The 27,937-nt window shown below is 44.5% G+C and overlaps 1 long non-coding RNA gene across 1 annotated transcript in view; it reads right to left on the reverse strand.

The window, feature by feature from the left end:
- Positions 1-620: 620 nt before the first annotated feature.
- The window catches only part of LOC132829700 (uncharacterized), a 63,367-nt gene continuing 36,050 nt past the window's right edge, over positions 621-27,937 (reverse strand). Inside the window, exon 3 of the long non-coding RNA XR_009646260.1 lies at positions 621-1,065. This is a non-coding gene — a long non-coding RNA (uncharacterized LOC132829700). The remainder of the gene's footprint in view (positions 1,066-27,937) is intronic.

Here is a 27,937-nt window from a genome sequence, read left to right on the forward strand (position 1 = left end):
GACTGTATAAACAACACCTTCCATAATGAGGTGGGAGGACTGAGAAGCCAGGTACAACAATCATTATTTCAGCAGTGTGAGACTTTTAAGTAGAGCTGTACAGAATTCATTGACTTAGAATCCCTACAGTGTGGAAACAGGCCATTTGGCCCAACAAGTCCACATTGACCCTCTGAAGAGTAACTCACCCAAATCCATTCCTCTACCCTATTACTCTACGTTTACCCCTGACTAATGCATCCCTGAGCACTATTGGCAATTTAGCATGGTCAATTCACCTAACTTGCACATCTTTGGATTTTGATAGGAAACCCAAGCAGACACAGAGAATGCGTAAACTCCACATAATCGCCCAAGGCTGGAATCGAACCTGGGTCCCTTGCACAGTGAGGCTACAGTGCTTACCACTGAGCCACTGTGCCATCCATATGCTAAGCCGTTGTGTTTTGAACATATCAAGGACTCAGTAGCCAACTGAAGCTAGACTAACCAACATACAATTCTCAGGATGTTGATATTGGGAGATTCCATGATGGTACTCTCATTGAATGTCAACTGGAAATGGTTTATTCTCTCTTGTTAGTGATTCACTGCTTGGCACATTTATAATGAATGCCACTTGCCAATTGTCAGGCCAAGTCTAGATTTTGTTCCGGTCTTTCAGCAAATGAGCATGGACTGCTTCAGTGTCAGAGACGTTATAAACAGTACAAGACATTGTGCAATCATCAAGGAATATCGTCACATTTGACCTTAGTAATGGGGAGGTTAATTGATGAAGCAGCTGAAGATGTTTGGGCATAAGACACTGAGGAACTCTAAGGTACTGGAGGTCATGTAAGAGTGGCAACATCTCCACCCCTCTGGGCCAGGAGGTCCTGGTTCAAATTCCACTTGCTCTCAAGGAGTGTAATAACATCCATGAACAGGTTGAGTAGAAGGGATCCATTCTGAGGAAGTATTGCTTAATCGGTAAGGACTCCACTTCATTTGTTTTCAGCTAGTGTGTGTCTGTCGAGAGATCTTTCTGCAGCTGTGTACAGGTTTCTCAGGCAGATGCTTTCTCTGTAAGAGCAAGAAACAGAATTAGGCCATTTGACCAAGCGAGGCTGCTTCAACAATTGATCACAGTTGATATGTTTCTTAACTCCATTCTGTCCGTAACACTTGATTGCCTTGCTAATCTTGAATCCACATTTCTCTGTCTTAAACGCACTCAATGACTTGGCCTCCACAGCCCTCTGCGGCAATGAGTCCCACAGATTAACTATTCTCTGGCCGCAGACATTTCTCTTCTTCTCCGTTCTAAAAGGTTGTCCCTTCATTCTGAGGCGGATCCCTCGGGTCATAGCTTCTCCGACAAGTGGAAACACCTTTGTCTCATTCACACTGTCATGGCCTCACAGCATCCTGTAAGTTTCAATGAGATCCACCTCACCCTTCGAAACTCCAACTAGTACAGACCCAGAAATCTTCAACCACTCCTCGTTCGACAAAGTCTTCAGCCCTGGGTTCATTCTTGCAAATCTCCAATGCCAGCATATCCTTCCTCAGATATGGGGCCCAAACTGCTCACAATATTTCAAATGCAGTCTGGTCAGCACTTTATACATCCTCAGCAGTACATCCTTGATCTTGTATTCTAGCCCTCATGAAATTAAAGCTAACATTGCATTTGCTTTCCTAATCTCAAACTGAACCTACATGAAACTTGAAGAGAATCATAGAATCCTGAGTGTGGGAACAGGCCAATTGGCCCAACAAGCCCACACCAACGGTGCAAAGAGTAACCCACCCAGACCCATTCCCCTACCCCATTACTCTACATGTGACTCCTGACTAATGCAACTAACCTACATATCCATGAATACTATGAGCAATTTAGCATGGCCAACTCACCTAACCTAGACATCTTTGGATTGTGGGAGGAAACCTGAGTAGCCAAAGGAAACCCACACATACACAGGGAGAAAGCCGCTGAAGCCAAACGCCAACTCAAGGATATCTCTTCCTACAGCCACCACCCCCCCCCAACCATGACCCCACCCCCATCACCAAACCATCATCTCCTAGACCATACAGAACCTCATCACCTCAGGAGACCTCCCACCCACAGCTTCCAACCTCATAGTTCGGGAACCCCGCACTGCTCGATTCTACCTCCTTCCCAAGATCCACAAGCCTGACCACCCTGGCCGACCCATTGTCTCTGCATGCTCCTGCCTCACGGAACTAATTTCTATCTACCTCGACACTGTCCTATCCCCTCTAGTCCAAGAACGCCCCACATATGTTGTGAGACAACATCCACACCCTCCACCTCTTCCAAGACTTCCGTTTCCCCGGCCCCTAACGTTTCATCTTCACCATGGATATCTAGTCCCTCTACACCTCCATCCGCCATGACCAGGGCCTCCGAGCCCTCCATTTCTTCCTCACCCGACGTCCCCAACAGTACCCTTCCACCGACACTCTCATTCGTTTGGCTGAAGTGGTCCTCAGCCTTAACAATTTCCCCTTCGAATCCTCCCACTTCCTCCAGACTAAAGGGGTAGCCATGGGCACCCACATGGGCCCCAGCTATGCCTGTCTCTTTGTTGCCTACGTAGAACAGTCCATCTGCTGTAATTACACCGGCACTACTCCCCACCTCTTCCTCCGCAACATTGATGACTGCATTGGCGCCACCTCGTGCTCCCACGAGGAGGTTGAACAATTCATTAACTTCACCAACACATTCCACCCTGACCTTAAATTTACCTGGACCATCTCTGACACCTCCCTCCCCTTTCCTGGACCTCTCCATCTCCATTAATGATGACTGACTTGACACTGACATTTTTTACAAACCCACCGACTCCCACAGCTACCTAGATTACACCTCCTCCCACCCTACATCCTGCAAAAATGCCATCCCATATTCCCAATTCCTCCGCCTCCACCGTATCTGCTCCCAGGAGGACCAGTTCCACCACAGAACAGATGGCCTCCTTCTTTAGAAACTGCAATTTCCCTTCCCACGTGGTTAAAGATGCCCTCCAATGCATCTCATCCACATCCCACACCTCCGCCCTCAGACTCCACCCCTCCAACCGTAGCATGAACAGAACGCCCCTGGTGCTCACCTTCCACCCTACCAACCTTCGCATAAACCAAATCATCCGCTGACATTTCTGCCACCTCCAAACGGACCCCACCACCAGGGATATATTTCCCTCCCCACTCCTTTCCGCCTTCCACAAAGACCGTTCCCTCCGTGTCTACCTGGTCAGGTCCACGCCCCCTACAACCCACCCTCCCATCCTGGCACCTTCCCCTGCCACCGCAGGAATTGCAAAACCTGCGCCCACACCTCCTCCCTCACCTCCATCCAAGGCCCTAAAAGAGCCTTCCACATTCATCAAAGTTTTACCTGTACATCGACCAATATCATTTATTGTATCCGTTGCTCCCGATGCGGTCTCCTATACATTGGGGAGACTGGACACCTCCTAGCAGAGCGCTTTAGGGAACATCTCCGGGACACTCGCACCAATCAACCACACCGTGCTGTGGCCCAACATTTCAACTCCCACTCCCACTCTATCGAGGACATGGAGGTCCTGGGCCTCCTTCACTGCCGCTCCCTCACCACTAAACACCTGGAGGAAGAACGCCTCATCTTCTGCCTCGGAACATTTCAACTCCAGGGCATCAATGTGGACTTCAACAGTTTCCTCATTTCCCCTTCCCCCACCTCACCCCAGCTCCAAACTTCCAGCTCAGCACTGTCCCCATGACTTGTCTTACCTGCCTCTCTTCCTTTCCACCTATCAACTCCACCTCCACCCTGACCTATGCCCAACCCCACTCACCTACTGTACTCTATGCTACTTTCTCCCCACCCCCCACCTCCTCTCATTTATCACTCCACCCGTCAGGCACTCTGCCTCTACATAGAACATAGAAAAATACAGCACCATACAGGCCTTTTGGCCCTCGAAGCTGCGCCGATCCAAGCCCACCTAACCTACACTAGCCCACTATCCTCCATATGCCTATCCAATGCCAGTTTAAATGCCCATATAGAGGGAGAGTCCACCACTGTTACTGGCAGGGCATTCCATGAACTCACGACTCGCTGAGTAAAGAATCTACCCCTAACATCAGTCCTATAGTAACCTCCCCTTAATTTAAAGCTATGCCCCCTCATAAGGTTCTCATGGTCAACCCTATCTAAACCCCTAATCATCTTGTACGCCTCTATCAAGTCACCCCTAAACCTTCTTTTCTCTAATGAAAACAGCCCCAAGTGCCTCAGCCTTTCCTCATTCGATCTTCCTACCAAACCTCCTCTGCACTCGTTCCAGTGCCTCCACATCCTTCCTATAGTATGGCGACCAAAACTGCACACAATACTCCAGATGCGGCCGCACCAGAGTCTTATACAATTGCAACATGACCTCAGGACTCCGGAACTCAATTCCTCTACCAACAAAAGCCAGTACGCCATATGCCTTCTTCACTGCACTATTTACCTGGGTCGCAACTTTCAGAGATCTGTGTACATGGACACCAAGACCCCTCTGCTCATCCACACTACCAAGTATCCGACCATTAGCCCAGTACTCCATCTTCTTGTTACTCTTACCAAAGTGAATCACTTCACACTTACCTATATTGAACTCCATTTGCCACCTTTCTGCCCAGCTCTGCAGCTTATCTATATCCCACTGTAGCAAATGTGTTGCTGGTCAAAGCACAGCAGGCCAGGCAGCATCTCAGGAATAGAGAATTCGATGTTTCGAGCATAAGCCCTTCATCAGGAACGTCCTGATGAAGGGCTTATGCTCGAAACGTCGAATTCTCTATTCCTGAGATGCTGCCTGGCCTGCTGTGCTTTGACCAGCAACACATTTGCAGCTGTGATCTCCAGCATCTGCAGACCTCATTTTTTACTCGAAGATATATCCCACTGTAACCTGCCACATCCTTCCTCACTGTCAACAACTCCACCGACTTTCGTATCATCCGCAAACTTGCTCACCCAAACTTCTAGCCCCTCCTCCAGATAATTTATAAAAATGACAAACAGCAATGGTCCCAAAACAGATCCTTGTGGAACACTGCTAGTAACTGCACTCCAAGATGAACCTTTACCATCAACTACTACTCTCTGTCTTCTTCCAGCCAGCCAATTCCTAATCCAAACCTCCAATGCACCCTCAATGCCATACCTCCATATTTTTTCTGTAGCCTACCATGGGGAACCTTATCACACGCCTTACTAAAATCCATATACACCACATCTACTGCTTTACCCTCGTCCACCTCCTTAGTACCTTCTCAAAGAATTCAATAAGGTTTGTGACGCACGACCTGCCCTTCACAAAACCATGCTGACCATAAAGGACTTTTGCCCGAAACGTCGATTTTACTGCTCCTCAGATGCAGTCTGAACTGCTGTACTTTTCTAGCACCACTCTAATGCAGACTCTGGTTTCCAGCATCTGCAGTCTTGTTTTTACCACAGGGAGAATGTGCAAACTCCACACAGACAGTCCCCTGAGGCTGGAATCGAACCCTGGTTCCTGGTGCTGTGAGGCATCAGTGCTAACCACTGAGCCACCGTGTCACCCCCAAATCTTCAACTAGAAATCCTAAGAACCTTTGTGTTTCAGATTTTCAAAGCCTTCCACTTTGCATCAATTCCCTTTGCCCAGATTGTTGAAGTATAACATGAATAGTTGTGTCCCAACACTGACCTCTGGGAACTCTACTTGTCACTGGCTGCCAACCTGAAAAAGACCCCTTTATCCCCACTCTCTGTCTTCCACCAAACAGTCAATTTTTTATCCATGCTAGTATCTTGCCCCTAACACCATGGAATCTATCTTACTTAGCAGCCTCCTGTGCAGCACCTTGTCAAAGGCTTTCTGGAAATCTGAATAGATCATGTCCACTATCACTCCTTAGTCTAAGACAGTCCAGTTCCCTTTTGGCTGTGGGTGGCTGCATGGAGTTAATGGAATCGAGATGGAAGCTCAGTCATGATTGAGTTTAAGTTGAATAAAGCAGCATGTGGTCTATTCCTGCTCTATTTCCAAGTCAGGGATACCCACTGTATATTTTGCTCATGACACCCATCAGAATACCCAACACTGTAATCCAATAACACGAGAATGAATCTCACCACGGGACGTACCATTGAAAACATCATTGACATGCTTCAGCTGCCTAGTCTAACATGGAGGCTCCCAACAGCCCACACCAGCCAGTGTCTCCATATGTTATAGCCTTCAGCTCTGCCTTGTTTAACAGTCAGGAATAGAGCAGCAGGAGCATCAAGTGAGGAGTTCAGATCATCCTTGAACCATCTGGAGGAGGAGGAGATGAGCAGCAAAAAGATGACAACGAGAGCATTGCGAACTCCAGTGACTGGCATAGCATGGTGAAATGCCAGGGAATGTTTTCATTTGGGTGAGTTTTCCTGAGGGTTCTCTGAGCAATGACTGATGTCAGAAGTCGATCCAAATGCCACTCTTCCTCACTTAACCTCAGTGCCATGGAACAGCTCGACAAACCATCAACCTCCCCTTCAACACCCTGTCTTGGTCACTAGCAGCTCATCTCCCGCATTCACAAAAAAAAGTCAAAAAGAGACTTGTCACTCAGCAACCAGGAACAAATATAAAAGGAAAATGGTACAATAACAAAAAACATTTGTGTGACGTGACTAAGCAGCAGAAACGTAACAAAACAATGTTTTCTCACAGGTCAGGTAAGAAACTTTGAGATGTGAGACTCCGGGCGTGGGATGGGAAATCTCTGAGACCTCTGCCCAGGGTCAGGTTGGCTGATGGTCAGCCATTTGGCTATCATTGCCACTGCGGGCAGCGAATCATGTCGCAGGGCTGGATGGGAAATCAAGAGGCCATCTGCAACATCACAGGGTCAAAGGTCCAAATGCCATGTTCAAAGAACAAAGTTACACTTCTGAGGCCTTCAAGTTGTCTATGTGCATAGGTGCACCCTACTGTTTAACAGGCCTCAGCTGCAGATAGAGCAATTGGACTGGATGTATGGGAGTTAACCCATTCCTCCAACATTGCTCCCATTACTGGACAGTGTGGGTGTCAAACACTGACTGGGAGAGTTTGGGAGCTGTCAGAGTCCAGCTGGTCATCGGTTATTCTCAATCTCCCACATTGACACCTTCCCAATCTCCATGCCTCCCCCCCAATCCATAGCCATCAGCCTGCCATCCATATTCCTCAGTCCTTCCTCTGTCATTCAAATCCTTCTTGAGTTTGGGAATAATGTTCCCTGAATGACCTTTGGCCTCCTCACAATCCTTCTTCTCGATGACACCCAGTGACTGTATCTGCATGGCCCACCTTCATCTTTCGCTATCTGTCAGAGCCACTGTCGAGTTGCCACTTCAGTCTTTCTTTCTGCTGTTCCCTCACTCAGGGCGGACTATTCTCCTCCTCTCCCTCCGGGTCTGGTGCCGATCTCAGGTAAATTAGGCCCATGAGTCAGGCATAAATAATAAGTTTTTAGAAGATGGCTGTTGAGATGTGAGCATAATTTAGGTGATTCTTATCCATTTAGTTAACATAGCCTCCCCTTCCTCAGCCAGCTAGATGAACTACCTCACCTGAAAATGACACCCCTCCCACTTGGAAGATTTACATTTTAAGGACCTATTATGAAACATGATTAAAGACACTTTTCAAACCTCTTTCACTGTCATGTCTCCCCTTTTGATCCAGAAGCCTCTCCCCAACCTGCAAGATCCACCCAAAATTCCTTACCCCTCTTTTAAACCCTTGAACCTTGCCCCATTACCTATGACAAAATGGTCATCACCTCTTACATAACCCATCCCTACGCCCCCACCCTGAGCCTGTACCCATGCCCAGCCACCTGCCCACCTTGACCCCTATCGTTCATTCCTATGATTCATCTCAACCCCACCCCATAAAAATATTGAATTGTGGCCCTATGTCATCTTCCCTGGTGCCGTGTTACTGTAGAGACAGTTGCTCACATCATTGCTCTAACTATTGACAGGCTATTTCCTGGAATCCTCAAGGTTTTGGAGGCTGTGAGAAATCCGTAAAAGACTCTCCGTTTGGCATCTGTTCAGGGACAGACTCGGTCATTAGCACATCCTGAAAGTCAAGCACAGCCTGGGGAGCTGGGATTAGGCATGACCTGGGGAGCTGGGATTAGTCATGGCCTGGTGAGCTGGGATTAGGCATGGTCTGGGAGCTGGGATCAGGAATGGCCTGGGGAGCTGGGTTAGACATGGTCTGGGGAGTTGGGATCAGGCATAGCCTAGGGAGCTGGGATCAGGCATGGCCTAGGGAGTGGGATCAGGAATGGTCTGGGGAGTTGGAGTCAGGAATGGTCTGAGGAGCTGGGAATAAGCATGGCCTGGGGAGCTGGGATCAGGCATGGCCAAGGATCTGGGATCAGGCATGGTCTGGGGAGCTGGGATCAGGAATGGTCTGGGGAGCTGGGATCAGGAATGGTCTGGGGAGCTGGATTAGGCAAGGCCTGGGGAGCTGGGATAAGGCATTGCAGGGTGAGGTGGTCTCAGAAATGGCCTGGAGAGGTGGGGCCAGGTACAGCCTGAGGAGATTTGTCAGGTATGGTTTGTGGAAATTGGGGTCAGGCTTGACCTGGGGAGCAAGGATTGGGATTGGCTGGAGGAACTAGGATCAAGTTTGGCCTGGTGAGCTAGGGTCAGATTTGGTCTGGCGAGATTTTTCAGGGATGGTCTGGGGAATTGGGGTCACATTTACTTCGGGGAGTTGGGTTCAGGAATGGGCTGAGGAGCTGGGAGCAGGCTTGGTCAATAGAATTGGGGTTGGAAGCCCTGGGAATCTTGAGTCCAATATATCCTGGTTTCAAGGGGGCGATTTGGCTTAGGGAGGTAAGTCACGTCTGGGGAGCTGGGGTCAGCAAGGTCTGGAAATGTGGGGACAGGTTTGGCCTGCTAGTGGGTTTAGGTATGTGCTGGGGAGCTGGGATAAGGTTTAGACTGGGGAAAGAGGATAAGGTTTAAACTGGGGAGTAGAGGTAAGGTTTAGACTGGGAAATGAGAGTTAGGTTTAGACTGGGGAACGAGGGTTAGGTTTAGACCGGGGAACGAGGGTTAGGTTTAGACCGGGGAGCTAGGTTAAGGTTTGGACTGTGGAGCTGTGGTCAGGTATGTCCTGGGGAGCCAGGGTCAGGTACGTCCTTGGGAGCTAGGGTCAGGTACGTCCTGGGGGAAGTGGGGTAAGGTTTTGTGACACGTAATGAGTGAGAAGTGAGTTGAGACCAAGTTTCCTGTGTTCCTTTACTGTCATTACCTCAGGGCAGTGACATTGCAATGGTAACCCCAGTGTCTGAGAGCCACCTGGTGAGATGATAATCATACAGCATGCGGAGGGCTGATCTAACCTTCTCTTTTTAAACCCCTCTCAGTCATCAACAACATAAAATAAAACAAAGAACTGCAGATGTTGGATATTTGAAGCAAAATCAGAAATTGCTGGAGAAACCTAGCAGGTCTAGCAGCATTTGTAGGAAGAAAGCACATTTTGAGTCCATTAACACTTAATCAGAACAGATTGGGAAAGGTGGAGCTGAAGATGAAATGTGGAAATAGTGAAGGAACATGAGTGGATAGGTGGAGATGGAGCCGAGGGAGAGAGAGATATAAAAAGAAAACAATTTTTATTTCTTTTTCTCAAAAAAACTCGCATCAATTAAATGATCAAAATAACGGAGTCAAATGACAAGTGTTCTTGAGTGAAAGGAAGAAGTTTTTTTTATCCCCGAATGCTCCCCCAAAAAATAAGAAGTCAAAAACATATACTTTACTTAAAAAAAGGGATGCAGGGGCTGGAAGTTGTGGTAATTGTAGTTTGAATTTCTCAATCTCAACAACTCCGAGTCTCCATTGTTGGGCTGCTTGTCATTTCTTCAGGTGTGATCAGGTTTGCAGACAAGAACTAAGAAAATTGCAGCAGAGGAAAAGGCCCTTCAGCCCTCCAAGCTAGTCCCTTCCATACTTAGAGTGCCTTCACTTACAGGATGTGCATCCCTCTGCTCCCTTCCTATTCATGTATTCGTCCAGGTGCTTCTTCAATGCTGATATTGTGACAACATCCACCATGTCCTCTAGCAACACATTCCAGACACTCACCAAAGTGAGTGAGACATCTTTGAGCTCTCAGTGAATGGTTTTTGCTTTGAGTTGTTTTTTCACGGGCCACTGATTTTGAGGTTGAGAGAAAGACAAAGAGAGAGAAAGACAGGAGAGAAGATTTTCCAATTCTTGCTTTAACATCCCTTTGTTTTTCTTGTCTCTCTCCCGCTGCTCAAAAGCAACTTTTGACAAAGGTTCATTTGTAAATTCCTGAGTCTGCTGATTGCTTTTCAGAGATGAATACTCAGCAGGAACCTTTCATCTCAATGTGTAATTTCCAAAATCAACCAAGAGATACAGATGTGAGTTTCAGTGCCTTTGATAATGGCGTGAGTGTCAACACTAGCAGATCCTTCTTTTCCAGTGGGTTCCTGAGCTTGGCTCAACCTTGTCCCAGCTGCCATTTCAGGTCAGCATTTGACCCTTTTCAAAGGCTTCAGCTATTAAAATCCCCCGCTGGATGTTGAATATTGATAGTTTGTGTTTACCAGTATCATGATGTTGTAACCCTATATATTAAGGTTAATATATCAGCAACTTGTTTAATGTGACAGAAATGTAGTTATTCAGATTTTGTTTGCCTTTGGTCACTGTGTAAATGGAAACATTTGATGAGAATGTTTGGTGTCTTACAGCAGTACTTGCTGTATCCTCTACTAATTAGTTACCTCTAGGAAGGCGTATAGACAGCAGGGATTGAAGACTGTCTGGATTGGAAAGATATTTTACAAATCAGAAACATTCTGCTCATTGCCTGCTGTTCCATGGTTGTTCTTCTTTTCCTGATGCCAGGCTCAGTAGCTGTTCAGCTGTGTTGAGCTTGAAGAGAGCTTTGCTTGTGGCGTGTATTGTTTAAGAAGTCATCATTGTATAAAATGGGGACAATTGACGCAGGGGTCTGCAGCCTGACCTCCGACCTGGACAATGGCAATGGCAATGGATCAAAAGGAGGAGACTGACCCAAAAGCAGGAGTTGGCCATGTGCTGGGGAGTTCGAATTGAGCAATGTGACGTGTTATTCATCTTGGCAGTTATCCCTGCCCAGGGATTTGTCTGACTGACAGGCGTGACTCCCAATCAGAGAATCAACAACAGGAGCAAGCAGGGACTCAGCAGCTACAACTGGCTGCTGCTAGTGGGAATTCTGAAACAGACATAAATAGAAATTGCAGGAAAAGCTCAGCAGGTCTGACAGTAATTATGGAGAGAAATCAGAGTTAACGTTTTGGGTTGAGTGACCCTTTCTTAGAACTCAAAGGATTCTGATATCCCCACTTGAGAGCTGACCAATCTTGGTCAGATTGTGGTGGGAGGTGTGTTGCTGGCTCAGGAAAAGGTGAGGTGTTTGGATCTAATTGGTTGTAGGAGGAGCTGAAGATCTTCTATTGGCAAAATGTTGGCCAAAGCAGAAAGATAAACCTAGAGCATACAATCCCCACTTAGCTTACAAGCAATGCTTTGAAAGTCTTTACCTTCTTCCTGTTGCTCCCCTCACCTCTGCTCACTCGCCAGAGGTGGAAAAATCAAATGAGACTGTAAAACAAAGGAGCATTTAAATTGTCAAGGCATCTGCTGTGAGTGAATGCCTGACCCTTGTCATGCCCAAATGAAACTCTGAAGTAGGAAAGTTGGAGACAGAATTGAGATTTTAAAAATGTTAGTTTCTCACCTGACCCAAAAGCATCCACTTTTGAGGATTACAAATCACTTCACACTATAGAATTGCACACGCTTAAGTGTGACTTGAGATGACATGTACAGCCTTTGCTCACAGACAAGTTCACTGAGGCTGGTGAATTAGAGATTAATTATTTTCACATATCCCTAACACTCTTGGATTCTCTTTTCTGCCCCTTCTCTTCCAGAATATAAGCTGGTAGGAGGCCATTCAACCCATCGAGTATGTACTGACCCACTGAAGAGTGCCAGAGGCAAACTACTCTTCCAGAGGCACTGAGGAATGCTACTTGGTGAGCCACTTACAATGATCACATTTGCACAGGCTTGAGGGATACAAATAACGGCTTTGACAAAGATATTGTTGAGTCCAGACAGGATTAGCAAACAAAATGATCCAATCCTTCATCTTCATCACTACCCTCTCCTTTTCTTTTTATTTGCTGTTTCTTGTACTGTGTTTCCTGGAAGCTACTCTCTGAAGGGATGTTGTTTTGTGGAAAGCTTTGGCTCTTGAACTGTGGGAGGCATTGAAGACTAGGGCTAACTGCACCAATCGTTCATGCAACACTTTCTTGCTGCGGGTCAATTCGATCAGTGGCACAGACTGGTCCTCAATCCTTGTGTCTGTGCTGACTTGTTAAGGCAGTCAACTGCAGTTTTTGCAAGAAAGTCTGTCTGGGCAGTGTGGTAAACAGAGGCACCCTGCTCCCATTGTTATGGGCATTAATGTCGTGGTAGGTAGTGTGAGAGAATAATCAACTAGGAGGAAGTGAGGACTGCAGATTCTGGAGATCAGACTTGAAGAGTGTAGTGCTGGAAAAACACAGCTGATCAGGCTGCATCCGAGGAGCAGGAGAGTTGACATTTCGAGCAGAAGCTATTTACCAGGAATGAGGGGGCAATCTAAGGAGCAGGAAAATCGACGTTTCAGCCAAAAGCCCTTCACCAGGAAAGTGAGAAGTCAGAGAGTAGTCCGGAGTCACTGTTGGATCAGTCAGTTCCATCAGCAGGTGCTGAGGAAGGAGATGTTGCTGTGGTGGTGAGTCTGCTTCAGGATGTGACTGATGAGCTTCAGGGCTGAGCAGATGAGCAAAAACACTGGACATGCTTAAATATAAGCTGTCAAGTTGGTAACGTGAGTGCACAGGGCTGCAGGCATGTTAAACATTAGAAATAGAACACTATAGACAGAGCAAAGGAATCCAACAACTGAGGGACTAGATCAAATCTCCACAGCTCTGCCACATCCAAAAGTCAGGTGTGACTAAACAACTAACCGAACAAGGATGCTCCCCAGTTCTCCCGTCAAGCTTTTCAGTCCAACCACAGCACTGCATCTGCACACAATGTGGAAAATTACCCAGTTTTTTCTTCAGCCTGGCTATGTTCCAACCTGATGAAGGAGCAGTGCTCCGAAAGCTTGTATTTTCAAATCCAACCTGTTGGACTATAACCTGGTGTTGTGTGATTTTCTACTTTGTCCACCCCAGTCCAACACCGGCTACTCCAGATCACATTCCACCCAATCAATCAGTCTACTCTTGATCATCAACAAACTGATGGAAAGTATTGTCATCAGTGTTATCACTCGGGAACAACAGCTCACCACACTGGGTTCCACCATAACCATCAACTTCAGATTTTACGACAGTCTTAGTTCAAACATGGATGAAAGAGGTAAGGAGAACACAAGACCGCTTTTGGCATTAAAGTACCATTGGATCGAATATTTTTTAATTCCTCATAGGATGAAGGCATTGCTGGCTAGACCAGGATTTATTCCCCATCCCTAATTGCCCAGAGAGCAGTTAAGAGTCAACCACATTGATGTGGGTCTGGCGTCACATGTAGGCCAGACCAGGTAAGGATAGCAATTGCCTTCCCTAAACAACATTATGGAGTTTTTCCTAACAATTGTCAATGGATTTATGCTCATGAGTAGTCTCTTAATTCCAGATTTTTATTGAATTTAAATTTTGCCATTGGTTGTGGCAAGGTTTGAACCTGAGTCCTAGATCATTAGCTGGATTAACAGTCCAGCAATAATACCACTAGGCTGTTGCCTCCCCTTTTTGTGGCATAAGGGACCGAAGCAAAACTAGTTAATGAGTATTGGGTGGAATCCCTGCACTGTGTGGATTAACTTCCAATAAAAAGGAAGATGGTCATGGCTGGTGGAATTATCTTGTGCATCTGTGCAGGAGTTCCTCAGCTTAGTGTCTTGTCTCCAAACATCATCAATAATGACCTCCCTGAATTGGTCTGAACTGGGAATGTCTGCTGTTGAGTACATAATTAAGTTTCACCCAGAACCCCTCATATGGACAACTTGGACAACATCCGGGCTAGGCTTGACAGACGGTAAATATCTCATTCATGTCACACAAGTACCAGGTAAAGACCACCTAAAAAAGCAGGAATCTAACTTTCTTCCCTGTTCAATATCATCACTCAATATCCTACCAATAACATCCTAGGGTCATTGTTGATCAGAAAACTAACTGGGCTAGTAATATAAATTTATAACTAAGACAAGTCACAAGTCAGAAGTGTGATGGAATACTTCTCCCTTGCCTGAATGAGTGCAGTTCCAGAGACTTTTCCCCAGAGCAGATTGACTGGTACGAGAAGTCATAGTTTGAAGATATAAGGGGGAAGGTATAAAGGAGACGTCAGAGGTAGGTTCTTTACGCAGAGAGTTGTGAATGCATGGAATGCGTTGCCAGTTGTGGCGATGGAAGCAGAATCATTGGGGACATTTAAGCGACTGCTGGACGTGCACATGGATAGCACTGAGCTGAGGGGTACATAGGTTAAGTTACTATATTTTACATTAGGATTAAATCTCAGCACAACATCGTGGGCCAAAGGGCCTATTCTGTGCTGTACTTTTCTGTGTTCTATGTTCTAACTCTCAAGAAGTTCAATGCTATCCAGGATAAAATAACCTGCTTGATTGATACCATATCTGTTACCTTTAACATTCACTCAGTCTACCATCAATTCTTAGTAACAGCAGCAGTTACCATCAACGAGATGAACTGCAGAAACTCAGTCAAACTTCCTTCGACACCTTCCAAACCCATAACTTTTATCACAAGGACAAGGACAGCAGATACATAGGAACATCCAAGTTTCCCTCCAAGGCACCCACCAGCCTGACTTGGAAATTTGTCACCAGTGTTGAACAACAGGTAAGAAGCTGGAACTCCCTAACAGTCCTGTGGGTGTACGTAGATCGCACAGACTGTAGTAGTTTTAGAGGCAGCCTATGAAGGGTATTGAGGGATGGATAATAAATGGTGGTCTAGCCAGTGACACCAACATGCTGGGACCATTAATAAAAATATGTACATGTTCACAAATAAACTCACATAGACTCACACATGCAAGCACAAACACAGGCACACACAGAAACTATGGGCTAAGTATTATCCTTTTTCTTAGCTCATTCCAAATTGTGCTGAGTTTTTTTGGAAGGTTTGTCACTGTAAAGCTGAGCCAAACTTAAACTCACTGCATTACTTACCTACTCAGTCACAATGGTATCTCTCACATCTGAAAATGAACCCAGCTTTTCCCAGAATAAATCACCACCCAGCAGATATCCCAGAATTCACTGGCATCCCCAGTATCAGTGCCATCTTTAAAAGCCCATTATGCACTGGGACAAACATCTTCAGGGCTGAGCTGCCCTGCACAGTTCACGACATTTACTCTGGAGATGGCGACGTTGGGAAATCAGTACCCAACTTTGTGGGCAGGGGCAAGATGGGGTGGTGCCAACATGAAACTTCCTCCTCCCCCAGGGCCAGCAGTGAAGGCCCCAATGCCAGACCTTGCCAACCTAGTCAGTGTAATCTCAACCATCTGGAGGAATGCCTCACACTGGAGGGAGGAGGTCATTTTTCCTTCTTGCCTCATATTTGCCATCATCTTCCCTTTGAAACTCTATCTCTGTGACTGTACCCACCTCTCACCAAGGCTCACATTGTACCATTCTCACTAGTTTTTGCAGCGTCCTCCTTCTCACCAGCCTAACCTCTGACAACACTAACTCTGCTTGCCCTCCACATGCCCTACTCAATCACTTGGGACACCCCTCTCCCCTAATACTGGTCTGACCTTCATTCCAGGAGGTAAACAGCTCACAATAGGGCAAAAAGAGTATTAAAGATGGAATCACATGATCTTAGTGTTGACATGGATCCTTTCTGCACTGTCACCTGTTTCTGCCATATATCTCACTGTAGCTCACATCACTCAGACCCCTGTCAGGTTCCACCCACAGATGCACACTGAGCCACATACATAGACAAATGGACACATACAGGGAAAGACATGCACATACTGTTTAAAGAAAACAAGTATGTATGCCCATAAACACACACACACACACACACACACACACACAAACACAGCAACGTACACATTCACTAAAACATACTTACTCTTCTCATTCCTAGACAGTGTAATGCATGATCTGCAGGCACTGCCATGTGCAGGGTAGGTGATGCATGAAGGGTCAGGGAAGTGTGTTGTCTGAAAGTTTGTTCATGCTCTTTGATATCTGCACATTCCTGACAAAGTGTTTGACACTTTCCTGAATAAACCTTCCTTATTATGGTTAGTCGTAAGCCAGGGTCTCCAATGAGTCAGGGAGTAATCGGATTTGCTTTGAGCAAATCCCTTATCATTTTGGTCATTCTGGGAGTTTGCTGCTGTGGTGAGGTCTGACAACAGCAATTGTCTTGAGATTCGGATTTCAAGTGTACAAACGCATATTCCATCCTAGGGAGCAGGTTCTGAGTGATTAGTGCCTTGATGCTGGGAATGTCAGCTTGGGATATGATGTTTGGGATCTCTTTCTTGGGGATCACACTATTTGGAAGATCTTATGAAGTCACCTCTGGTGGGATTTCTCTGTTGCTTTGAGGTGTCAGCTGTAGGTTCACAAAGTCTCAAAAGCCGAAAGGAGAAAAGGGACAACGTCGCCTGGTAAATCATGAGTTTTGTTTCAAGATTCTCATATTTAAATACCCATTACTTAGTCAGTTGCAGGTTGAACTAGCACATTAGAAACGATAATGAATTGCATTGCTGATGTCTGCCTTCATTGAGAGAAGGCTCCCAGTGTATGACAATGCTGCACCAATGCCAGGATTTTCTATTGATGGCAATCACAGTGTAGGCCAGGTTGGGGAGAGGAGTTGTGATGTGGAAGCTGTTTGGAAGATGACCTTAGTTTTCCAGGCATTTAGTGAATGTCCCATTTTCCCACCCAGATTGACAAAGGAGTTGACAAACCTGGTTAGTTACTGACACAGATATACACTCACAGCCACAGTAACACAAAGGTACATTTACACTCACACTTCCACAAATGTACATTCACACACACAATACTTACACAACTGTACATTCACACACGCATTTAAACACATACACTACCCACTATCCCCTCCCCTCCAAATACAGACACAAAGAAAATATGCACAGAAAATAATGTAGAGTATCACACGACAGACCAGCCCTCCGACTGAAGCTATGACCATTCTATGATTCTGTACACACAAAAAGCCTCCAGTCCCAGTAAATCCTTGTAAACCTTTTCTTCACCCTTTCTAATCCAATAATATCCTTCCTGTCTAAGGGTGACAGGAACTGAATGCAATACTCCAAAAGTGGCCTCACCAACATCCCGTACAGACGCAACAGGACATCCCACTTCAGTCTAAATGTTTTTTTCTTTGACTTGATTTGATATCTATGTTTGATCACGTTTCTGTGAAATATTTAGGCTATTTTTGTACATTTATGGTGTTACATACATGCAAGGTAATGTTTTTGTAGTGATACTATGGGGGATTTGAGTTAAAAGGAGTAACTGGAGTTGGGACTTTTTTCCCTGGTGCATAGGAGGCTGAGAGGTACCTTATAAATGTTCATAAGATCATGAGGGGCACAGATAAGGTAATTTGCAATGGATGTATGTGTTTGCCACCACAATATGAGTATGTGGGGGAACACTGGATATGTCAGCAGTGATCAGGGTCACATTAATGGTCAGAACCTCTTGGACTCAAGGCCAAAGGGCAAATCATAGTGCATGGTTTCAATGTTGAGTTTGGACAGTCATTCCTGTTCCTCCTGGTTCCACATTCTGAAAAGTAAATCTAAAAATCATAACTTTTTTGTTGGGACCGATAAGGTGCTGTGTTGAATTACCTGCTGAAGTAGTTTTACTAAGTGTACAACTGATGCCAGTTGCCTTTGGGTGAACAAGCTTCGCCGTGGGGCCCTCTTGTAATGCAGTTGGTAGTATCCCTGCCCTGGACCAGAGAGGCTTGAGTTCAAGTCCCAACTGCTCCAGAAGTGTGTAATGACATCTCTGAACAGGTAGATTAGGAAAAACAGGCCAAACCTCTCAGTGAGGCTCTCATTGCATACACAAAGCACTTAACGACACATGTCTCAGGAGGGACTTCTGTCTTCCATCCTGTCGTAGTGAGGCTTTTGCACCTAAGAGATGGATGTGGTGCCTTCAAATCTTCAGATCAAAATGACAAACTGAGGTGAGGATGAAGATGACATTGATTTTCTTTGTGGTGGAGATCAGAGGAAAGGAAGATGTTGTCAGAGTATAGCAAAGAGTTACTGAGGTGCAATCTTTACTGAGTACAGGAGCTTGTGGTATCCAAGCTGACTGCTGTGTTTGCAACCCAATTGCACTTCACTGGGGACAACTTAAAGTTGGGAAAGCAGCCATGTAAATTCAAGTTATGAGTGGCTATACAAGGGCAGATTAAAGAAACCATGTATTAAAGATTCCAAATGAATATCGTATAGTTACGCTGAGAAGCAGTCAGTGTAACAGATCAATTTGGTTTTTCCTTTATTTTTACAATTACATCCCTGGCATGTGGGCCCCTTGCTTGGTTGATCTGACAATTCCCCTGGAATTATCCAAACCAGTGCACATGATTGAGGAATTTCAAATGCAAACTATGTTCAGCACAAATTAAGATTTCCGCAATCTTTTGCAAAGGATTAATAAACATTGCATGAAAAACAGGCCCTTCCCATGCAATTGGTCACACCCTTCATCCCATTGGGAGTTTCCACCAATTGTTTGCAGCCTTTGAGGAGGACACTTAGGGCATTTCGACACTAAAAGGCACAATTGAAAACTTGAACATTATTAAATTTGGCTCTGAAACTGACTGCTGTACTCCATGAAAATGGGAAATAAATATAAAATCAGAATGCTCACAGCTGATGGCACAGTGGTTAGCACAGCTGCCTCACAGCACCACAGACCTGGGTTCAATTCCCGCCTCAGGCGACTGACTGTGTAGAGTTTGCACGTTCTCCCCGTGTCTGCGTGGGTTTCCTCCGGGTGCTCTGGTTTCCTCCCACAGTCCAAAGATGTGCGGGTCAGGTGAATTGGCCATGCTAAATTGCCCATAGTGTTAGGTAAGGGGTAAAATTAGGGGTATGGGTGGGTTGCGCTTTGGCGGGTCGGTGTGGACTTGTTGGGCCGAAGGGCCTGTTTCCACACTGCCTGTGTCATTTCAGTTGTATTCACAAAACTGCATCCTCTAACCCACCTTAAACTTAGCAAACATTAAGATTGACAAGTCGCCAGGCCTGGACCAGATTTGTCCTCGGCTGCTTTGGGAAACGAGAAATGCAATTGCTTCGCCACTTGGGAAGATCTTTGCACCCTTGCTCTCCACTGGAGTCGTACAGAGGACTGGAGAGAGGCCTCTCTCCAAGAAAGACGCCTGTCTTCAAGAAAGGAAATAGGGAAATCCTCGGCAATTACAGACCAGTAAGTCTCACGTCTGTCGTCTGCAAGGTGTTAGAAAGGATTGAGGGATAGGATTTATGACCATCTGGAAGAGCATGGCTTGATTAAATGCAGTCAACACGGCTTTGTGAGGGGCAGGTCATGCCTCACAAATGTTATTGAGTTCTTTGAGGATGTGACTAGAAAAGTTGATGAGGGTCAAGCTGTGGATGTGGTGTATATGGACTTCAGCAAGGCATTTGATAAGGTTCCCCATGGTAGGCTCATTCAGAAGGTCAGGAGGAATGGGATACAGGGGAACTTAGCTGTCTGGATAACAGAAGACAGCGAGTGGTAGTAGAAGGAAAATATTCTGCCTGGAAGTCTGTGGTGAATGTTGTTCCACAGGGCTCTGTCCTTGGGCCTCTACGGTTTGTAATTTTTATTAATGACTTGAATGAGAGGATTGAAGGATGGGTCAGCAAGTTTGCAGATGACACAAAGGTTGGAGGTGTCGTTGACAGTATCGAGGGCTGTTGTAGGCTGCAGCAGGACATTGACAGGATGCAGAGATGGGCTGAGAGGGGCAGATGGAGTTCAACCTGGATAAATGTGAGGTGATGCATTTTGGAAGGTCGAATTTGAAAGCTGAGTACAGGATTAAGGATAGGATTCTTGGCAGTGTGGAGGAACAGAGAGATCTTGGTGTGCAGGTACATAGGTCCCTTAAAATGGCCACCCAAGTAGACAGGGTTGTTAAGAAAGCATATGGTGTTTTGGCTTTCATTAACAGGGGGATTGAGTTTAAGATTAGTGAGATCTTGTTGCAGCTCTATAAAACTTTGGTTAGACCGCACTTGGAATAGTGCATCCAGTTCTGGTCGCCCTATTACAGGAAAGATGCGGATGCTTTGGAGAGGGTTCAGAGGAGGTTTATCAGGATGCTGTCTGGACTGGAGGGCTTATTCTACGAAGAGAGGTTGACTGAGCTCGGACTTTTTTTCATTGGAGAAAAAGAGGAGGAGAGGGGACCTAATTGAGGTATACAAGATAATGAGAGGCATAGATAGAGTCGATAGCCAGAGACTATTTCCCAGGGCAGAAATGACTAACATGAGGGGTGATAGTTTTAAGCTGGTTGGAGGAAAGTATAGAGGGATGTCAGAGGCGGGTTCTTTACACGGAGAGTTGAGAGAGCATGGAATGCGTTGCCAGCAGCAGTTGTGGAAGCAAGGTCATTGGGGACATTTAAGAGACTGCTGGACATGCATATGGTCACAGAAATTTGAGGGTGCATACATGAGGATCAGTGGTCAGCACAACATCGTGGGCTGAAGGACCTGTTCTGTGCTGTACTGTTCTATGTTCTATGTTCTCTATGGTCTAAAAAAAATTCTTGATTAGTACTAGCTTAATTTTGAGCATAAAGTTCACTGACGGCACCTAAACCAAAACCTCTCCTCCGGGATGATTCAGAAGGATATTTTGCACAATAATGGCAGAGTGTCTGTGACTGCTATCAATCTGACTGGCGTGTGTGAAATTCTCTCCATTAATGACAACTGGAATGTTCAGAAAAGGAGAGATTTCCTCTGTTCAACATTTTCAGTGACATTGTAAATCTGTTACAGTCGAACACTTATGATTTCATTTGATACTGTGAGAAGAGCTCCTGTGTGCCTCTGTTGGTGGGACACCTTCGGAAGCATCAGCTGGCTGACCTGTGGGCCAATGTGAGCCAGGTTCCTAGATTAATGTTCTGTGCTCCAGAGAAAAAACACTGCAGCTGGAAACTGATGGTACTTTCTGCCAACACTCAACAATAAGGTGGCTGGGCAGCCACACGGGTGAAAACAGATATAGGTTTCCTGTACGTCAAGGAAGCAGCAATCATCGGAGCAGACAGGGTCATAACAAGTCCATCAGCACAAGCATCTGGGCAGAATAGAGCCTCACAAGATTCAGTGTAAACAGCAAGTGGGTGGAGAGTGAGACAGTCTTTAATTTCAGCCACAACTTGAAAGTAAGACTCCATCTCTCTCCCGTCAACAAAACAAAGCAAATGAGATTTTTTTTTAACCTGATTCAGCTAACAGTGGAATGCTAAAGAGGCAGAAAAGTAAACATTTCTTGCTGGCCTCCACTCAATGAGGCTGTATAAACACACACAATCATGTTTAGAATTTAATACATATTTTAAATACTTGTGGAGCCTTTAATTGTACCAAACCCCCCCCTCGACCATGCCCTCCAGCCACAACAGAAGATAAATGGACTCTGCACTCCTTAATGATAAAAGGACTTTGTCATTTTATCTTGTACTAATGCAGCACCACCCTGTCCACACACAATTTTCTGTCATTGCACTTGTTTATTACAAAATGATCAACTGAATGCTTTGAAGTGGTAACAAAGATTATAGCTCTGTTTTTAGAGAATGAAACATCAAACTGGTCTAAATACTTGCCATTCCTAGTTCTACCTCCATCAGTTGGCCACTTCCACCAATCCAGTGCCCATTAGCATTGAGTGGAGGAGTGGGGGAGGAGGGGGTGGTAATTGGCGAGATTTGGAGTTCGTTTTTTTCTCAACCCGTGTCAGAAAGCAGGGTGTGTTATCTGGGAATCAATTCTCTAATTTCACTTGTTTCTGTAACTGGCAACAGGGAACTGGGCTCAGGAACAGCCAGGCTTGGGAAAACAGGGAAGCCAGGAAACTTTGATATGTTCTGTTAACTGAGACCAGGAGTTCACAACAGCAGCACTCACTGCCAAAGTCCCCACTTCTCCCCATTAACTAATCACCAGCTTCTTCTCATCCAGGTCAGAGTGAAGTTGAGCTCCTGGTCAGAGGTGTGTGCAGATGTTGCCAGCTGTGACTGTCTTTCTTCAATGGGATGGGGATATTTCTGGAAAAGCCAGCATTTGTTATCTATCCATATTTGTCCTTGTGGTTTGCTTGGCCATTTCAGAGCTTTCCACTTCAAAAAAATGAAAAGACAAGATGTTCAGCAAGAAAATCAAAACAAACATTTGATTATGGATCGGAGAACAAATGATGACTTCACTAAATTACAGCTATCTTGAGCCACAAATGCAGCTCTATGTTGCAAATTAATCCAAAACGTAACCCAGCAGCAGATCACTGAAAATCTGACTTGCTATTGGTAAGAAGGGGCGTCAGGAAATAAATATATTCAGCCTTTTGAAGATGATGTTAAAAAATCCAGAGAATCATAGAATACCTATTGTGTAGAAACAGGCCATTCAGCCCATCAGTTCACAATGACCCTGCAAAGGCCCATGCAGACCCACCCCATCCCCGTAACCCTGCATTTCCCATGGCTAACCAATCTTGCCTGCACATCTCTGAAAACGATGGACAATTTAGCATGGCTAATCCACCGAACCTGCACATCTTTTGCTGTGGGAGGAAATCGGAGCACACAGGGGAAACCCACGCAGACACAGGGAGAATGTGCAAGCTCCACACAGACAGTTGCTTAAGGCTGGAATTGATCCCAGGTCCCTGGCACTGTGAGCCACCATGCCAACCATATTTGGTGAGTTCATAAGGAGCAGTTCAAAGTATAAAATCAACTCTGGATTAATGAACTCCAACTCCAGTCGTGCAGATAGAAAATTCAACGATATCAATAACTTTGTCACCAGATAATGCAGCAAAGCTGAATAGTTGTGCTTTCTCAGAGGAAGAGTTCAGAGACAGGCTAATCAATTTGCTAATTGTCTCTAATGATCAAGGCATTTCGGAAAGATCTTCTGGGCAACTGAAAGGATCACACCATTGATGCCTTGATGGAAGATGGACAACAGTATGAAGCCAGAGTGGCAGACTAAGGTTAAATACATCTACTTTCAACTTGGTCAGCAAAGTGCACAATACCAGCCAGATCTATCATGGATCTGGTCTGTTACACCTACTCAGACATTGTATGGCATTTCCTCACACCTGCAAAGCATGTGGCACCAAAGGACATTGGTCACATGTGACAAAAATCTTATTTGAAAAGCCAATCACACGCCAGAACAAGATCCAAGTGACCAATAAGGCAGTACAACACTACAATGTTGACAGCACGGAAAGTCACCCAAGTACACACAAGCTTATCAAGGGAACAAAAAAAAAAGTAATCTTTAGAAAATAACCAAGCTTTTCATGTTGTCAATCTCACACCATATTAATGGCTCAAGAAATGAAGAAGTTTCTACTTCCATCAACATCGTGTATTCCCAAATTTGTCGCATGAATTATTGCCAACATATTACCACACCGTATCCTAAAAGACATGGACTCCAAAAAGTGGCTCCCAATATTCAACCTGCAAGAGTCTGTTTCATGGTTTTAACTCTTGTAGTGGTACAATCACATGGCTATGCCATCTGCAAACACAGATTTACAAACTAAGGAGTCATGGAACTTTCCTCTTCAAAGAGAAAGGAGAATGAAGCAGATAGACCTCCAGTGCGCAGGTAGAGAGAACTACCACAAGACCATGGGTTGAAGGCAGAAGTCCAATTAGCTGGGCACCAGCAAAGGCTTATAAGATTCGGCACAAGCCCAGGATATATGAAGTCACTACTGATCGTGGTGCTGTATTGTGAAGAACCAGAAGCTAGCTCAGACCCACATGTGACACATCAATCAAAGATGCAGCGAATCAGGAAGTAAACTCCAACATTTCCTGTGTCATGATGCTTCGTGACAGCAACACAACACCAATGTTTCAGAGCAACCAAGATTAACACATGCCTGGCTAGATGGGTACATAATCATCAGATAAATATTAATTGACAAATCTTCAAAAGTGATATCAAAATTTCAATTTTTAACCTTGTTAATGTTGCTTCATATGTCTGTATATTAAATATGTTGAATGTGCGATGTTCGGGATTTATTCTCTTTGGAAAATGGGCATGTTATGTTTTGCCTTCAGCAGGCATCTAATGTACCTGTAAGGGACATGGTCATGATGTCATCATTGCTTCATGGATGTGGCCTAATGATATAAAACTCTCAGTTTCCATCTTACTGAGTCTTCCTGCAGCATGACTCAGGGGAAGCTTGCTACTGGATGTCTGATTTATTTAGTTTGAGCTCAGATATACAAGTGCCTGTGATTGGAGTGCACATATCTAGATACCAGTAATTACTTTTTATTGAATTTTTCTATACTGCAGGATACATCATCTCATTTACATGTTTGGGGGTAATATAAGTATCACATAGTGATAGAGAAGATGGTCAGCTATCACATTGTATTACATCAGCAAGTAGCCATTGTCTATGAAGGACCATCAACATCTCTCTCTATTAGAAAGAAACAATGCCTTCTAAAGCCTGAGGAGCTCTAATCCACATGAAGTATGAGGCAAGTCAAGAAGACAGGCCTCCATGTAGAATGAGGTTGGAATTTGTTCTGCTGGCATCATTCTGTGTTATACTCTCACTATCTGTCCAATTAAGCTAACCAACCCCAGTTGGTAACATTCTTGCTTCTGGGTCTCAAGGTTACATCTTTACTCTGAGAATTAAACACGTCATTGCTGTACTGAGGGTGTGCTGCACTGCTGGAGTTGCCAGGAGAAAGTGAGGACTGCAGACGCTGGAGATCAGAGTCAAAAGTGCGGTGCTAGAAAAGCACAGTAGCTCATGTATCATCTGAGGAGCAGGAGAATCGACGTTTCAGGCATAAGCCTGATGAAGGGCTTCTGCCCAAAACATCTATTTTCCTGGTCCTTGGATGCTGCCTGACCTGCTGAGCTTTTCCAGTAACATGTTCTCAACTGTTGGACATGCTGTCTTTCAGCTGAGATGATAACCATTGCTCTGTCTAACTGGATGGATCTACAAATCCCCAAAGTAACACTTTGAAGAAGAGCTGGAGAATTATTCATGTTAGTATTTATCCCTAGATCAACATCGCTAAAAGCAGATGATCTAGTCATTATCATATTGTGGTCTTTGGGAAATGCTGTGCACAAATTTGCTGCAGCATTTTCCTCATCATAATGAGAAAAGCACATCAAATGTAAAAGGATTTGAAACATCCAGAGATTGTGAGAAAAGCAATACAAGAACAAACCAGATTTCCTATTCACACCCTCTGAGCAGTGGATGATAAATGTGGCCTTATTTCTACTCCCACAACTTAACCTCTTCCAAATTTAAAAGCAAAGAGCTGAAGTAGGCTATTTGATCCACTTCACCATTTAATAAGATCAGAGCTGACCTGACAATAACCTCAAATCCACATTCCTATATTTTGAAAACCTTTAGCCGTTTGCTTACCAAGAATTTATCTGCACTTGCCTTCGTCCAATTCTTCAGTTTACACCTCATCCCTCCTGAAAACATTTGATTCACCTCCCCTAACTTTATTACAAATGTTTTGTTTATATTTATTCAATCACTCTGAGACATTTAGCATATTAAACATGTCATACAAATGCAAAGAGCTTCCAAATAAGGCATCACTAACTGCAAATATATTGAGCATCTCTCTTCAGTCCCAGTGTAGAAGTATACTTTGCAATTAGTTTAGCTGTAGCTAACCCATTGTAACTTATAGATCATATGTTGTGACAAAATACAAATTATATATCAAATTTTGGCATTTGGATTTTAGTATAGAGATAGATGGATGTGGATTAGTCTTGTCTGAATAATTTTACTTGCAACTGGTCAGAAAGTCATTTGGAACAGGGACCTAAATATGTCAACACCAATCAAGCATGTGGATATAGTCAAGTGCCTAGGATAACCCCATTACTATTAATGGATGTAATGTTTACATTGCTAAGATTACAACAAACCAGTAAACCATTAGTTTAGTTTTCCTTTCAGAACAAAATGTTGAATGTCTCAATTCAGAAGAACTAATATTTCAGTTCAGAATGGAGAGAGGTTTCTTCTAGCAAGACAAGACAGGTTTACTTCAAAGGGCCTGATACCCCAACCAAATGGTTGTTAGTTTGTAGACCTATTAGACCATGAGAGCTTCACTTGTTAGAATGAGAAAGTTTAGACCATCTGAATTGAGAAAGTTCATGACATTAGATTTAGAAAGGAATTGTAAGATAGCTTCCACAATCCAAGAAAAGGATTTTGGAGTCAGTTAAGTATAAATTTATAAGTCATGATAAGGTGAAATTTCTTTGAACCTGAATACCTGTAAAACCTGTTCAGGAACAGATTGAAACCTTGTTTCGCTGTTTGTGTCATGATCTTTTCAAAGGTAAATAACTTTGTTTAATTTTTTTTCTTGTTCTTTGGTTAAAGAACATTTGCAGTCTCCAGTGAATGTATTTCAGTGATGAGCCAGCAACTGCAAAAGTTAAACATATGGTCCATCAACCTAGGTTTTGGATATAGGCTTGCTCGCTGAGCTGGAAGGTTTGTTTCATCACCATACTAGGTAACATCTTCAGTGAGTCTTCGGATGAAGCACTGGTGGTACTGGCCCGCTTTCCTTTTATATGTTTAGGTTTCCTTCGTTGGTGATGTCACTTCCTGAGGTGAGGCTCACTGAAGATGTTAAGTAGTATGGTGACAAAACATCTGAAAAACGAACCTTCCAGCTCAGTGAGCAAACCTACATCCAGAATCTCAAACTGAGCTATGAATCTTCTCAAAACTCATTAACCCAGGTTTCGTTCTGAGATCTAACTTGTTCAGTGATACCATCAACTGGCTTCATAACAATTGTTTAAAATTCCCATGGTGTTAATTCTGTGATAGCAACTTTTAAATTCTATTTTTCATTTTCCAGAAACATTATAGTTTTGACCACAATAGTAAAACATTTCCTGGGTTGCTGTTGTACTGTTGCAATAGAAAAATAAATCCAGTTACTCATTGTATATATTGAAGAACGGTCAACACATTTTGACAATAAAGCAAAGTACAAATTTTGGACCTCCAAATGAAAACAAAATATCAGGAACATTCAGCAGGTCTATTTGCATCTGCAGAATGAAATAACGTCAACATTTCAAGAAATGATCTTTGCTCATAATTGGGGAAAATTGGAGAAGCAACAGTTTTTAAGCAGGTGAAAGGAGGGATGGTGGGAAAATGCATAAGGGAGGAAATGAGTGAAGCGAGGAAAAATTAAGAGATGAATAGCATGGCATTGAGTCGATGGAAGGGATAATGAGACTGATAAAGACAAAATAAATGCCTAGAAGAACAGATTGGTAGAATAATCAATAACTGCCATCCACAAGGATTAGGGAAAAAAGCAGAGTTAAAATAAAATC

The sequence above is a fragment of the Hemiscyllium ocellatum genome, chromosome 29 (assembly GCF_020745735.1).
Source record: "Hemiscyllium ocellatum isolate sHemOce1 chromosome 29, sHemOce1.pat.X.cur, whole genome shotgun sequence".
Classification (NCBI taxonomy): Eukaryota; Metazoa; Chordata; class Chondrichthyes; order Orectolobiformes; family Hemiscylliidae; genus Hemiscyllium; species Hemiscyllium ocellatum.